The sequence below is a fragment of the Emydura macquarii genome, unplaced genomic scaffold, assembly GCF_026122565.2.
Source record: "Emydura macquarii macquarii isolate MOO-44397 ecotype Brisbane River unplaced genomic scaffold, CSIRO-AGI_Emac_v2 contig_1790, whole genome shotgun sequence".
Classification (NCBI taxonomy): domain Eukaryota; kingdom Metazoa; phylum Chordata; order Testudines; family Chelidae; genus Emydura; species Emydura macquarii.
Window position 1 is genome coordinate 21269234 of NW_027131927.1, and position 13345 is coordinate 21282578.

Genomic DNA, 13345 nt, shown 5'->3' on the forward strand with positions numbered 1-13345 from the left:
GTCTTGGTTTTGACAGGCTTTCTATTTTCTAATGCCAATGCTGACTTCAGCTTTACAAAGTGTTTTGCGATACTTAACATGGATGAACAGAACTGTGGGAAGAGCATAGTAAATTCAGTTAACGTAACTTCCAAACACACATATAAATATAAAGTATATTATATTAATAATGTATGTGCTACTTAAACACACCATTGAATATATAATATATGCAATATAGAAAAAAAAGATTTAGGGCCAGTTTCTTGTTTGTGATCTGAAGTCTGGTGGTAAATACACAATGGAGAACTCTCCTTCTGGAAGGGAACTTCACTGATATAAATCCAGCAAAGGTGACCCCTGCCTTGGTTATACCTCTCTGGAACGTGATATTCAACTGGCATAAGTTCCATGAAATTGTGCTAGTGGAGTAACTTAGAGCTGCCCTTAGACTGCTTTAAATGGCTTGGGGACCAGGCCATCACAGGATAAGGGAGCTATGATTGGTTTCTGGGTGGCACTCACCACACTTGTGGAGCAGGTTTTGTTTTGTGTTTATATAGTAGAGTGGGGGCCTGGTCCTTGCATGGGGTTCCTAGACGCAACTGCAATACAAATAATTATAATAATTAATTAGTGAATAACTGTGTCAAGTGGACCTTAGATGCAGTGGAGAACTAAGCCATTACTGATTAGTATTTGAAGGCAGACCCAAATATGTTCATTTTAAATGTGTGTTGATGGTGTTTATGGGCAAAACTCTATTTTCACAACAAACAGCAGTCAAACAAACAGCTATCAGACATGTATGTTCAAGTGAGAACCAGACGCTTGTCTTTGGGCTCAGTCCTAGCACTACTGAAATCAATAGGGGTTTTGCCTTTGGCTTCATTGGGAACAAGTTCAGACCTTTCTTAGTAAACTTCCATTTGACTAAAAACACCTAACTCCCTGACTGCATAAAGAATATATAATGATTATAGTTGAATTAAACAGATTTGCCAGACATGGCTTTACGAGTCTTTGTTTCTAGCCTACATTCATATCAACCATTCACACTAACACATTCATGCCATGTTTACTTTATGTCATTCCATCTTACAGTCAATGTGAATATACCAGATACATGATGGAGCAAAGACTTGTTCATTAAAAGCAATGTATATTATTTCTAAAAATCCATTAAAAAGCAATGTATATTTTTTCTAAAAATCCACTAAAAAGCAATGTATATTTTTTCTAAATATTTTGATCCATTTTTTTCTAAAAATCACTTGACTTAATTCTGTCTACAAGCTGATAAGCAGCTTGCTTGCATGCTGAGTAGTTGTTACAAATCAGGGTTAAAATGCAACGTGCCAGTGCCCTCTAGCCTCACTATTGTAAAAGGTCTGTGAGCATTTCCATAATAAAACACCATCTTTATAGGGTTTTTTACTCTGGCTGTAAAAATTTGCTTGATGATTAAACTTACTATTCATATCAATTGTCCATACTCTGGACTATGCTTTTTAAAAATATATTACTAGTTAAATTTTAAACACTCAGCTATTAATATTTGAAAATCAGCCATTGTGCATTCACAGTAACTTTGTTCATAATGCATATCTGTATTACCACTGCAACAGCTCACAGTTAAAGACTGATCTAATACATTTTGAGATATCATGTCAAAGGACCAAATAATACAGCCAGTCTTCCAGTAAAAAAATCACTTTAAGAAGAGTCTAATAATTTATACAAGGAAATCTAACAGATTTGAAGAAATTGAGAAAGAAAGAAAGAAAAAAAGAAAGAAAGAAAGAAATTTCAATATTTTAAGAGCTTGATGCTGAACCTTGATCCACCAGTGGCGTAGAGTTTACCAAAGCTTGATCCATCGAGTCATCTATCCATCCAACAATCCATCCTGTGCTCATCACTGTGGTATGTGAGCACCTCAAAATTGCACTGCTTGGCTGATTACTACAGCCAGAAGGCTTCTCCATATGTTGTGTGGGAACCACTTTTCCCGAGGAATGACCTGTAAGTCACATGGAGTCTCTCAGCCCTGTCCTCTGCCCAAGTTTGGAGTCTCCTCTCCCATAAACACTCTGTGGGAAGCTCTGAGAATATGTAGTGCCTCCCAAATTCAACCCAGTTGACTGATAGCTGGAGAGGACAAATGGGCAATGTGGCCCAAGACAGAAGTTCCTAGCTGAAAGCTCTGTAATGTAACCAGCACAGCAGTCCAGGACCAGAAACAAAGCCAGGGTAGCCAGCATCAGTCAAGGAGAGGAGGCAGAAGCATATTATTGAAGAAACCACACCATAAAATCATAGAAATGTAGGGTTGGAAGTGACTTTGAGAGGTCATCAAGTCCAGCCCCCTCAGTGGAGGCAGGACCAAGTACATCTGGACCATCCCTGACAGGTGTTTGTCTAACTTGTTCTTAAAAGTCTCCAGTGCCAGGGATTCCACAACCTCCCTTGGAAACTTATTCCAGAGCTTATCTACCCTTAGAACTAGAAAGTTTTTCCTAATGTCTAACCTAAATCTCCTTTGTTGCAGATTAAGCCCATTACTTTTTGTCCTACCTTCACTGGACATGGAGAACAATTTATCACCAACTTCTTTATAACAGCCCTTAATATATTAGAAGACTTTTATCCGGCCATCCCTCTGTCTACTTTTCTTAAGCATAAACATGTCTAGTTTATTTTTAATGAGGGCTCAAACCCCCAGAGCCTCCCTCCCAAACCCACTAATAGAGCTGGGCAAAACATTTTTTAACCAAAAAATACAGATTCTAGTGAACCAAAATGTTTTTCAAATTTGTGCTGACCCCACTAAATTGTATCAGTGGGGGGGGGGGGGAACCAACAACAACAAAAAAAAAATGTCCCCAACATCAAAACATTTCATTTTGAGAATTCTAAATGAAACATTTTGATTTTTCAATTCAAACCAACTTTTTATTTTGAAATTTCCTTCAATTTCATTTTCAATTTTGTTCAACCTGAAACATTTGTGTGCATGCGTATGTACTTTTTAGTTTGCTGAAAATTTAAAAAAATGTTCATTTTTAGTTGACTTGAAATGATTTTTTTATGATTATTTTTTCAGAACAGTCAGCAAAGTGAAAAATCAATTATTTGCACAGCCTTACCCACAACTCAGAATATATTTGATTAAATTTATTTTTGTAGAAAAATACTGTTGTGTCAAAGCCAAAATGTTTTATGGAGATGTATGGATTTCAATAAAGTTATTAATAGAAAGATTTCTGAGATTCAGGGCTCTTTGGTCTCTTCTGAGGCGCTATCAAGAAAGCACTTGAATAGACCAAGAGGGTTCTTTAAATTTCCCCCTTTTTGTTATTTTTATTGAGAAGAATTTAGAGCAGAAAAAGTGATGTTCTTGTAATATCGATGACCTAACCTGAAACCAAACAGAGTAAAAATACAAGCAAGAAAATTAAAGCTACAGCTCAAATTCCGTTCTTATGCTATTGTTCCTAGGTATTTCAGGCAGTTGGCCTGATTCTGATCTTTCTTATATGGGTTTTACACCAGTCTACATCATTGGCATCAGTGGAGTTACTTCTTAGTTACACCAATGTAAGATGATAATCAGATCCAGTGTCTTCAACCATTAAGGATTCTGTGCAACAGAAAATAGCTTCAACACCTGCTGGCCCATGGAAACTCCACAACGCTAATTGTTTTATGTGTCTTCTAAGGAAATCCCCTCTTTGTGGTTGGTTGGCTGAAGAATGCCTGATTATGCATTCCACATTGCCTCCTTGTCCAGAGCACAATCTCTGGCTTCACCTGTTTGAGTGCAATTAATATATGACACTTGGGCTCTTGAGAATGACCTGGAACATATCTAGGAGTCCTCTAGACATCCTCACTTAGGGGCAGATTGCTTAAAAGCTGACTGATGTGCAGCTGATGGCCCTGTGTTGGAAGTTTGGAGATGGACTTTTCCCTGACTGACAGATCCAAAAGATCATGGTCCCTGGTTTAGTCAATAGATCACTTTATGTGTCACTGAGCTCAGTAGCAATACATGGGTTACATTTTTCATACAGCTAGAGAGTCCTTGACCTGATTTCCCATTGCATTAGCCAGAACTTGTCTAGTCATAGGAATGATCTACATCTTGAGCCCCATTTAGAACTTTTTTTAGTGATTCTACATCAGTCTTAGTGTCCTAAAACAGCTGTGCTATCACAGTGATATCGTTCACTGATCTTCTTTAACAGAAACCCCATTATCCTGTGGAAGACAGATTGGGATGAACCACACTTGAACATGTGAATATCCTGTGTCCCTGTTCAATATCAAAAGGTTATGCAATAAAAAAATGCAGCAGAGGATGAAGAGGAGGTCACTCAAATCATCAACATAGAAAGACTTTGCTGACAGTTACTTCACTCATTTCCAAACAATCCAGGCATTATTCATGCAGTACCCACTTCTGTACAATCTGCTCCATGCAGAAAATACTTCTTTATGGCTGAATACAACGTAAAGTGTACATTGTATGTTAAAGTGCATATTTTCATCCATTTTAAAGTCTAACTCCCCTTAATGTTAATGGTAATTTTGCACATGCATCTGAAGGAGAAATTTATTATCATTTATTCATATCACAGTAGCACCTAGAGGATCCAGCTGAGACTGAAACCCCATTGTACTAGATACTATACAAACACATAGAAAGAGAGAGTCTGTCTTGAAGAACTTACAGTCTAAATCAACAAGATGGTGACATGGTTTGCAGGAAAGGAAGGATAGTTTTCTCCATTTTACAGATGGGGAACTAAGGCACAATGAGGTCAAGTGACTTTCCCAAGGTTGCACCAGCAGTCTGTAACAGAGCTGAGAAATGAATCTAGATCTCAAATCTAGCGCCTTAACTAAAACAATATCCTTCCTCTCATCGGAAAAGCTTAAACCATCTCTGTTTTTTGTAAACCAAATAGGTTTAACATGGCAACATTCTTGCACCTTTCCTTTTGTTTACAAAAAAACCCCTCAATAAAAAGTATATATTAAAATCACTGAAAAGCTCTAGTTAGCTATTACAATTTAGCCTTTTATTTTTATTTAACATGACTTTAGCCATGTTGTATTACACCACTCTGTGTTTGGGTCTAGTGGCTACAGTCCCAAGTTCAACAGAGTTACCTCTGCCACTTGTTTCAGATCTAGAGCTTCTAGGAACACATGAAGACCAAGGAAAGTAACATATACATTCACAAGAACAATTTCTTTTATCAATTTTATTAAAGTTACCAACAAAGTTATGAATATCCAAGCGTAGATAAATCCTATATATATATCCATGAACAAATTACAGCTACAGTCATGCTCACATCCTTCTAGATAGTGTTAAGGTCTGATGGGTTTCTCATGGATTGATCCTCAGTAGAAGGATGGTTCCTACTAGAGTTTTCCCGTAGGGAGCTGCAACCCACTTCGTCAGATGCATGAAATAGCTCCTTCTCCATGTATTAAACACAAAAAAGAAGCTTACAAGAAGTGGAAGCTTGGTCAGATGACTAGGGAGGATTATAAAAATACTGCTCGAACATGCAGGAGTGAAATCGTGAAGGCCAAAGCTCAACTGGAGTTGCAGCTAGCAAGGAATGTGAAGGGGAACAAGAAGGATTTTTACAGGTATGTTACCAACAAGAGGAAGATTAGGGAAAGTGTGGGGGAGGCAACCTAGTGACAGGGAATATGGAGAAAGCTGAGCTACTCAATGCCTTTTTTGCCCCTCTCTTCACAGAAAAGGTCAGATCCCAGACTACTGCACTGGGCAGCACAGAATGGGGAGGAGGTAAACATCCCTCAGTGCTGAAAGAACAGGTTCAGGACTATTTAGAAAGATTGGAAATACACAAGTCCATGGGTCCAGATGCAATGCATGTGAGGGTGCTGAGTGAGTTGGCTGATGTGATTTCAGAGCCATTGGCTTTTATCTTTGAAAGCTCATGGCAATTGGGGGAGGTCCCTGATGACTGGAAAAAAGCAAATATAGTTCCCATCTTCAAGAAAGGGAGGAAAGAGGATCCAGGGAACTACAGACCAGTCAGCCTCACCTCAATCCCTGGAAAAATCATGGAGCAGGTCCTCAAGGAATCCATTTTAAGGCACTTGGAAGAGAGGAAGGTGATCAGGAACTGTCAACATGGATTCACCAAGGGAAAGTCATGCCTGACCAACCTGATTGCCTTCTATGAAGAGATGACTGGCACTGTGGGGAAAGCGGTGGACATGATATACCTTGACTTTAGCAAAGCTTTTGATACGGTCTCTAACAGTATTTTTATCAGCAAGTTAAAGAAGTATGGGTCGGATGAATGGACTATAAAATGGATAGAGAACTGGCTGGAGCATAGGGCTCAACGGGTAGTGATCAATGGCTCCATGTCTAGCTGGCAGCCAGTAACAAGCGGAGTGCCCCAGGGGTCGGTTCTGAGGCTGGATTTTGTTCAACATCTTCATTAATGATCTAGAGGAAGGGGTAGATTGCACCCTCAGCAAGTTTGCAGATGACACTAAGCTAGGGGGAGTGGTAGATACCCTGGAAGGTAGGGATAGGATACAATCTGGAGGATTGGGCCAAAAGAAATTTGATGAGGTTCAACAAGGACAAGTGCAGAGTTCTGCACTTTGGACAGAAGAATCCCATACATGCCTCCAGACTGGGGACTGATGAGCTAGGCAGCAGTTCTGCAGAAAAGGACCTGTGGGTTATAGTGGATAAGAAGCTGGATATGAGTCAGCAGTGTGCCCTGGTTGCCAAGAAGGCTAATAGCATATTGGGCTGCATTAGTAGGAGCATTGCCAGCAGGTCACGGGAAGTGATTATTCCCCTCTATTCGGCTTTGGGGAGGCCGCATTTGGAGTATTGTGTCCAGTTTTGGGCTCCCCACTACAAAAAGGATGTGGAGAAGTTGGAGAGAGTCCAGCGGAGGGCAACAAAAATGATTAGGGAGCTGGAGCACAAGACTTATGAGGAGAGGCTGAAGGAACTAGGCTTGTTTAGTCTGCAGAAGAGAAGAATGAGGGGAGATTTGATAGCAGCCTTTAGCTACCTGAAAGGGGGTTCCAGGGAGGATGGAGCTAGGCTGTTCTCAGTGGTGGCAGACGACAGAACAAGGAGCAACGGTCTCAAATTGCAGTGGGGGAGGTCTAGGTTGGACATTAGGAAAAAGTTTTTCACTAGGAGGGTGGTGAAGCACTGGAATGGATTACCTAGAGAGGTGGTGGAATCTCCATCTTTAGAGGTTTTTAAACTGCGGCTTGACAAAATGCTCGCTGGGATTATTTAGCTGAGGTTAGTCCTGCTTTGAGCAGGGGGTTGGACTAGATGACCTCCTGAGGTCCCTTCCAACTCTATGATTCTATGATTCTATGATTAACATTCTGAAATGTAAGAGTATAATGTTGAGATATATACTTTGAATCTTCCTTTAGAAGAACAGCAACCAGCCAATACACCAGGCACAATTGCTGTGGGGAACAGAAAGAGGAAAATGTACATATAATAATCTTAAAAACAAACTAAACCAAAGCTCACAGTTGGAAAAATAGTTTCTTTAGGCAAACCTAATGAATTCTTGTATAGTTGTTTGTCAGGCCACATGCTAACATAGCATTCATACTCCTTACCAAATCATGAAATTTCGGAACTGGGTATTTACAACATATATATGTATTTTATATTAACTAGAGTTGACATTTGTAGTGTGAAATGACCTTAGTATTAAAATTGTGACCTTCAGAAGAATATGATGCCCAAAATCACAAGATGAAAGCTCTTTACCAAAAGGACTCCCATTAACTTGAGTGGGCATTGGATCAGGCCCAAGCTGACTTCTGCCTCTGTGACTCCTGTCTCCCTGTATGCCACTGTCCTCCTTACAATCAGTGGAAGAGCTCAAGCTAGAGCCACTTGGATTTAAAAGGAAGGCTGACTGGGTATTGTCAATGAGGGCCTCTAAGTTTTAGAATTCACTGTGTCTTGGTTCAACATAGTTGCAATCCTTTGACCTTTGAGGCATCCTGAAGGACACAACTGTTTCCCTTGTTGCTAACTCATGTAATATATCACAAGTCTCATAATATTTGTTGTTTTCCTTAAAGTCCCAGCTCCTGGAGTCATGTGATTACTTGAACACTTCAGTTGTCATGTTAAAAAAAAAGTTTTCTAGCCCTCATGGCTGCAGAGAAAAGCTAAAAAAAAATGTGACTCTCATAGGCTCAGAAATCAGTAGATAATTAAAAATAATCATTAAAAAATCACATGATTTTAAAGCTAGTCTTATGATTTAGGGGGGGCTTAGTTCATGATTTTTAATGTGGGGTTGACATTGTTGGGCATTTGGGGATGACTTAGTGGTAGAGTGGGTGGACGGGCTAGTTGGGCTTTGAAACAGGTCAAGTATTTTTGTTGGATTTCACAAGCTAGCTGGTTCTTTGTTGTGCAATGGGGATTGAGTTGTTTGGGCTGCCTTTTTTTGTGCATATACTACTTATGATTTGCTGTGTTTTCAATTTTGTGCAAGATATGTATCTCTGATCAAGCTCTCAGATGGTAAAGCAGGACATAGATTTTGTAACATTTTAGTATAGTGCTGTCCTTGTAAATGAATTTTCAATATGCTATTATTAATCTACAGAATCAGGATATATAACATTGATTTTATATTTATTAATATTAAGGGTGTTATAGTGTTTCACAAGTGTGCTGAGGCAATTTTACAACTGGAATTCCAGTATGTAATACCTCCTTTAAACACTGATGGTTCGTGCTGTGTCAGTTCAAAATCCATGTTTAATCCAAAAATCTTTCTCCACTCTGTCACAAATGCCAGTAATTCTAGACAGTTACCAACCCCAACACCTGTTGAGTGAAGTCCCAGGAATTCATTACTCATGGTTTGATTTCCCTGGTGAACTGTTAGTGCGAGGTTTTGAACATTGTCTTACAAAGCGATACCTTTTAAATACTAACCGTTGATGGATTTTGCATGTACTCAAACAGAAGGACATTTTGTCATTTTTCCTTCTCCCCTGTGATTTAGACTGGTATAAATACGTTCACAAGCATGCTATTACATTGTTGATATCATAAGATAAATCTAGTTGTACATAAAAAAATAAAGGAATAAGTAAAATTAAATATGCAGAGTACCTTCTCTGCAAGGCCATCTGTTATAAGGTTACTGTATCCTGGCTTCCATTTGAACTGAGGCCCATTATAACATTATAACCACATATACTAGAATCCTGTTGTTTTTGCTAGAAACAGACATTATACAGTGAGTGAGTGCATGGTGGCTGAAATAAATTTAAGGCTACAACATTTCACTAACACTGTTTGAATAGAGCTGCATTTTTTTGTTTTGATTATTAACTGGATCATTTGTATTGTGACACTTTGTATTTTCTATTTTTTAAAGGACAGTTAAGGTAGCATAGGTGATGTTAACTAGAGTTGATATTTGATAATGTGTACAGTGGATAGTGTTGTCTCTATAAATCTGTAATAATACACCTATTATAAAATGCCTACATTTGCTCTAGAATTCAGAACAATCAGAAAAGGAAAAGTGCCGAATAAATGTTGAAAAGCTCAGGTGCAACACAGATACTTACAGAGCAGGAAAAAATAAATCCCTCCATTGCAAGAATGAAGTTCTATGCCCTGTGTTATGCAGGAGGTTGGACTAGATGATCATAATGGTCACTTCTGGCCTTAAGATCTATTAAGTCTATGAATATTAACTCTCTAAGTTGAAATTCTCTCCTCAGTTTGGTAAAAGTTTCCACCATGGCCAACTTTTTAACCATTTTAAATAATATAAAACCAACATTTGGGTTTCAGAATCTGCCTGACATCTGGGTAGCTGGAGCTACTCTTAAAGACAATTTGTAAATCCATTTAATCAAGTTGACCATTAAGTGTTAGTTACTAATTTAGGCTCTGATTTTTTTCCAATGTATATGTGCATCTGAAAGATTTTAAGTAAAGTTGAAATACTGGAGTAGTTGATGAATTCAAATAGAGATTGTAGTTTTACTGTGTGAATGACAAAAACAACAAGAGATCTGTGGCACTTTAAAGACTAACAAATTTAATATTTGCAGACATAAGCTTTCGAGAGACTTCAGCTCTCTTCTTCAGATGCAGTAACAGATCTCTTGTTGTTTTTGCTGTATACAGACTAACACAGCTACCCCTCTGGAACTATTCTGTCTGAATGACAATTTAAAATGTATTTCATTAAAATTTAATTGTGAAGGTGAAAATATGCATGCACCATGGCTACAAATTTGGTCATGTTGTCTAAATGACGCAGGTTTGGGACATGGTACAACAGAGATGGATGGCCTTCAAGGAAAACTATGAGTGCTATAGAAAGTGGTTTTGATGAGTCAGAAAATAGCATTCTTTCCTCTGAGAAAGCACTGAGCAAATACATCAGGAGGTTGTTGGGATACTCAATTGTGGTAAAGGTGACATCTTCTATACTGATTTACCCCAGATGATGAGCTGGGCCTTTGTGTCTTCCACTTTGGAGAGTTAGTTGAGAGGCAGGAAACTTGGCCTATAGTGCACTTCGTGGACCACTATGTTTCTGGGCATCATCTGGAAACAGGGAAATTCTATTCTAATTAGCTAATCAACCTGGGGATTAGCTACAGAGTAGTGTGCACTACAACAAGGAAGAGCAGGAAGTTGGCTATTTTCATTAGGAAAGTGATCCTCCGGTAATCTATTCCATCAGTTGGCTTGGTATACTCACAGAGTGGAGTTTAAACCAGAGCGGGGATGAATATGCTTCTTTGGTATTTGATTTAAATGCAAGTACTAACCAGCAGTCTTTGTCAAGTACTTGATATAAATATAAGCAGGATGAATACGAAAAATGAGCGAAAACAATCATGTTGTGTGCATTTGTTTTCAGATATACTGTAGCACTGGTATAAAATCAGTTTATAATTAAAATAATAATATACAGCATTTCTATAGCAATTATAATTAAACATATATGAATCTCATTTACCAATTCACTAAGCTTAAAATATATTCTTCCAATATGTAAAGAGTACAATTTGATTCAAAAGTGTGTGGTTTGCTATGCAAACTCAAATGGATTAATACATTTTGAGATATGACAGTGGTTATTTTTATGACTAATAATGAAAAGCATTCAGTCTGCAGCTAATACAAAATACACCTGCAATATTGTTCTTAATTACAGTCAAACTGCATTTTAGAAAAAACAGCCCCTCTGCATTATTGGCAGAAGTCTGCAATAATGTTCTGTGACAACTGTATCATCAGCAGAATTGAACAGCCATTCTGCTGGAATGCTTCTTGGTAGAACTCCAAGAAACACCTTTCTGATCAACGCAAGATTTCAGAGCCTCCATTCCTCAGGGTTCCTGGGCCTAGCAAGAAATTACTTTGACAGATCTCAATTCACATGCATAGAAGCTGAAGAATCATGGACCAAAGTTCCATTACAATTTCATCCTAGCAACTGCAGAGACTTTCATAGGCCATGAAGGAATTCTTGATGAAGGACTTAATATCTCTTCCTTTGCTTTTTGTTTCTGTTTTGTTTTTGTTTTGTTTCCAAAGCATGAAGATTGAGGTCAGTGGCGGTAGGCTGATTTACACCAACTGAGAATCAGGCTCAGTATTTCTGTTTTTAGTTGGATTTATTCATAAAGGTAGAGTAAAATCTTGAATCAAAATTTTCAAATCTGGGTGCCTGAAGCTAAGGTCCTATATCCATATTTAGGTTCCTAAATAAAAGTAGCCTATTTTTCAGAGATGTTGACGTCTTACAGCTCCCACTGAAGTCAATGATCAGCAACTTTGAAAATCAGGTCACTTTAAAATATTGATTTAGGAGTCTAACTTTAAACACTCAGCTTTCAATATTTTTTACCTTTGGCACCAAAGCATCAGATATGACAGCTCAATTTAAAGCACAGAGAAGAGATATACATCAAGATATAATCTTGTTATAAAAATAATATTAGCCCCCCCGCCTTATATCAATAAGGGATCCCTTGTTCTGGTTTATCTTAGCTGAAGTTTGAAGAATTAGCATTTAATATTTCTGCTATCATAATTCTGATCTCACAAGCCCCCATCCTACAAAGATCTGAAGTCAAAGGGATTATTCATAGTAAGGTTAAGCACATGTTCAGATCTTTGCAGAATCAGGTCCTAAATCTGGGACATCCATGATTCCTCCTTTTGCAATCCTATATCATACAAGAAGACTCCATGAAATCATACTGTGCTCATTGGAGTCAATGGAACTACTGAAGAAGTGAGAGCTTCATGCATGAATAAGGGTTGCAACATTGATCTCCTTAGTCTAGAGTCCTTAAAAATGTGCAGTGCAGACGGAACAATAGAAATTCAGTGTGTGTTATGGTTTACCGCTTTTGTTAACTATTCAAATTATTTTCATAACTCCCACTTCATTTCTGAAATATCCCGTTCTGATGGAGACTATAAGGTAGCATTTAACTGCTGGGGAAAAAAAGTCACTCAGAGCCTTTTTATTTTTGATGGCTCATTTTAATAACTTGAGTTGCATCTTGTGACATCTTAAACTAGCTGAGTTACAGGCATGCCTGAATCTCTTTATAAATGTGGAATTTAGAGAGGGTGGCAGATGAGTCCTTAAAACAGCTGGCTGGCTTCCAGTACATCCTAATAATAATTTTGTCAGTGGACTATTGTCTTTTAATAAAGTATTATTAATCCACATCTGCAGGGTGTGTGTGCAACTGTGTGTGTAAACTGTGAACACAGCAATCTCAGAAAGCTTTATAAATGCATATGGTGTTACCTTAAAGAATATGCAAAGATCTATGCCAATCTGCCAGTTCTTGATTATTTTAGAAAAACCTCAGAGATTGTTGTTCCTCTGGGCTTGCTGTCAAAATCCTCACACTAAATAAAACTAGCTCTTCTAGTAAACTTGCTAATCAAGTGAGCAGTTAAGAGTGAGTAGTTATTTTATTCTGAATTGGAATGGATCCACATAACAACAACAAGTAAAATAGAGTGGTTGACAAAATCATTCAGCACTTCATGTCACACTCTTTTCACACGTCAGGAATCACCGTTTACATGAAAAACTTCTGGAGTGCATCTGAGAGTGGTTCTAGAGCACTGAACAGCTGGATATATCACCTTTTCCTGCACAGTAGAATGGCTTCATATCTGCTACAAACATCTTCTCTTAAACATTAGTTACCAAAATCCTTAATCTGTGGGAATTTTGTTTTTCAGGACTTCTTGTGTGGAGTACATTCGTCCACAGTTCTC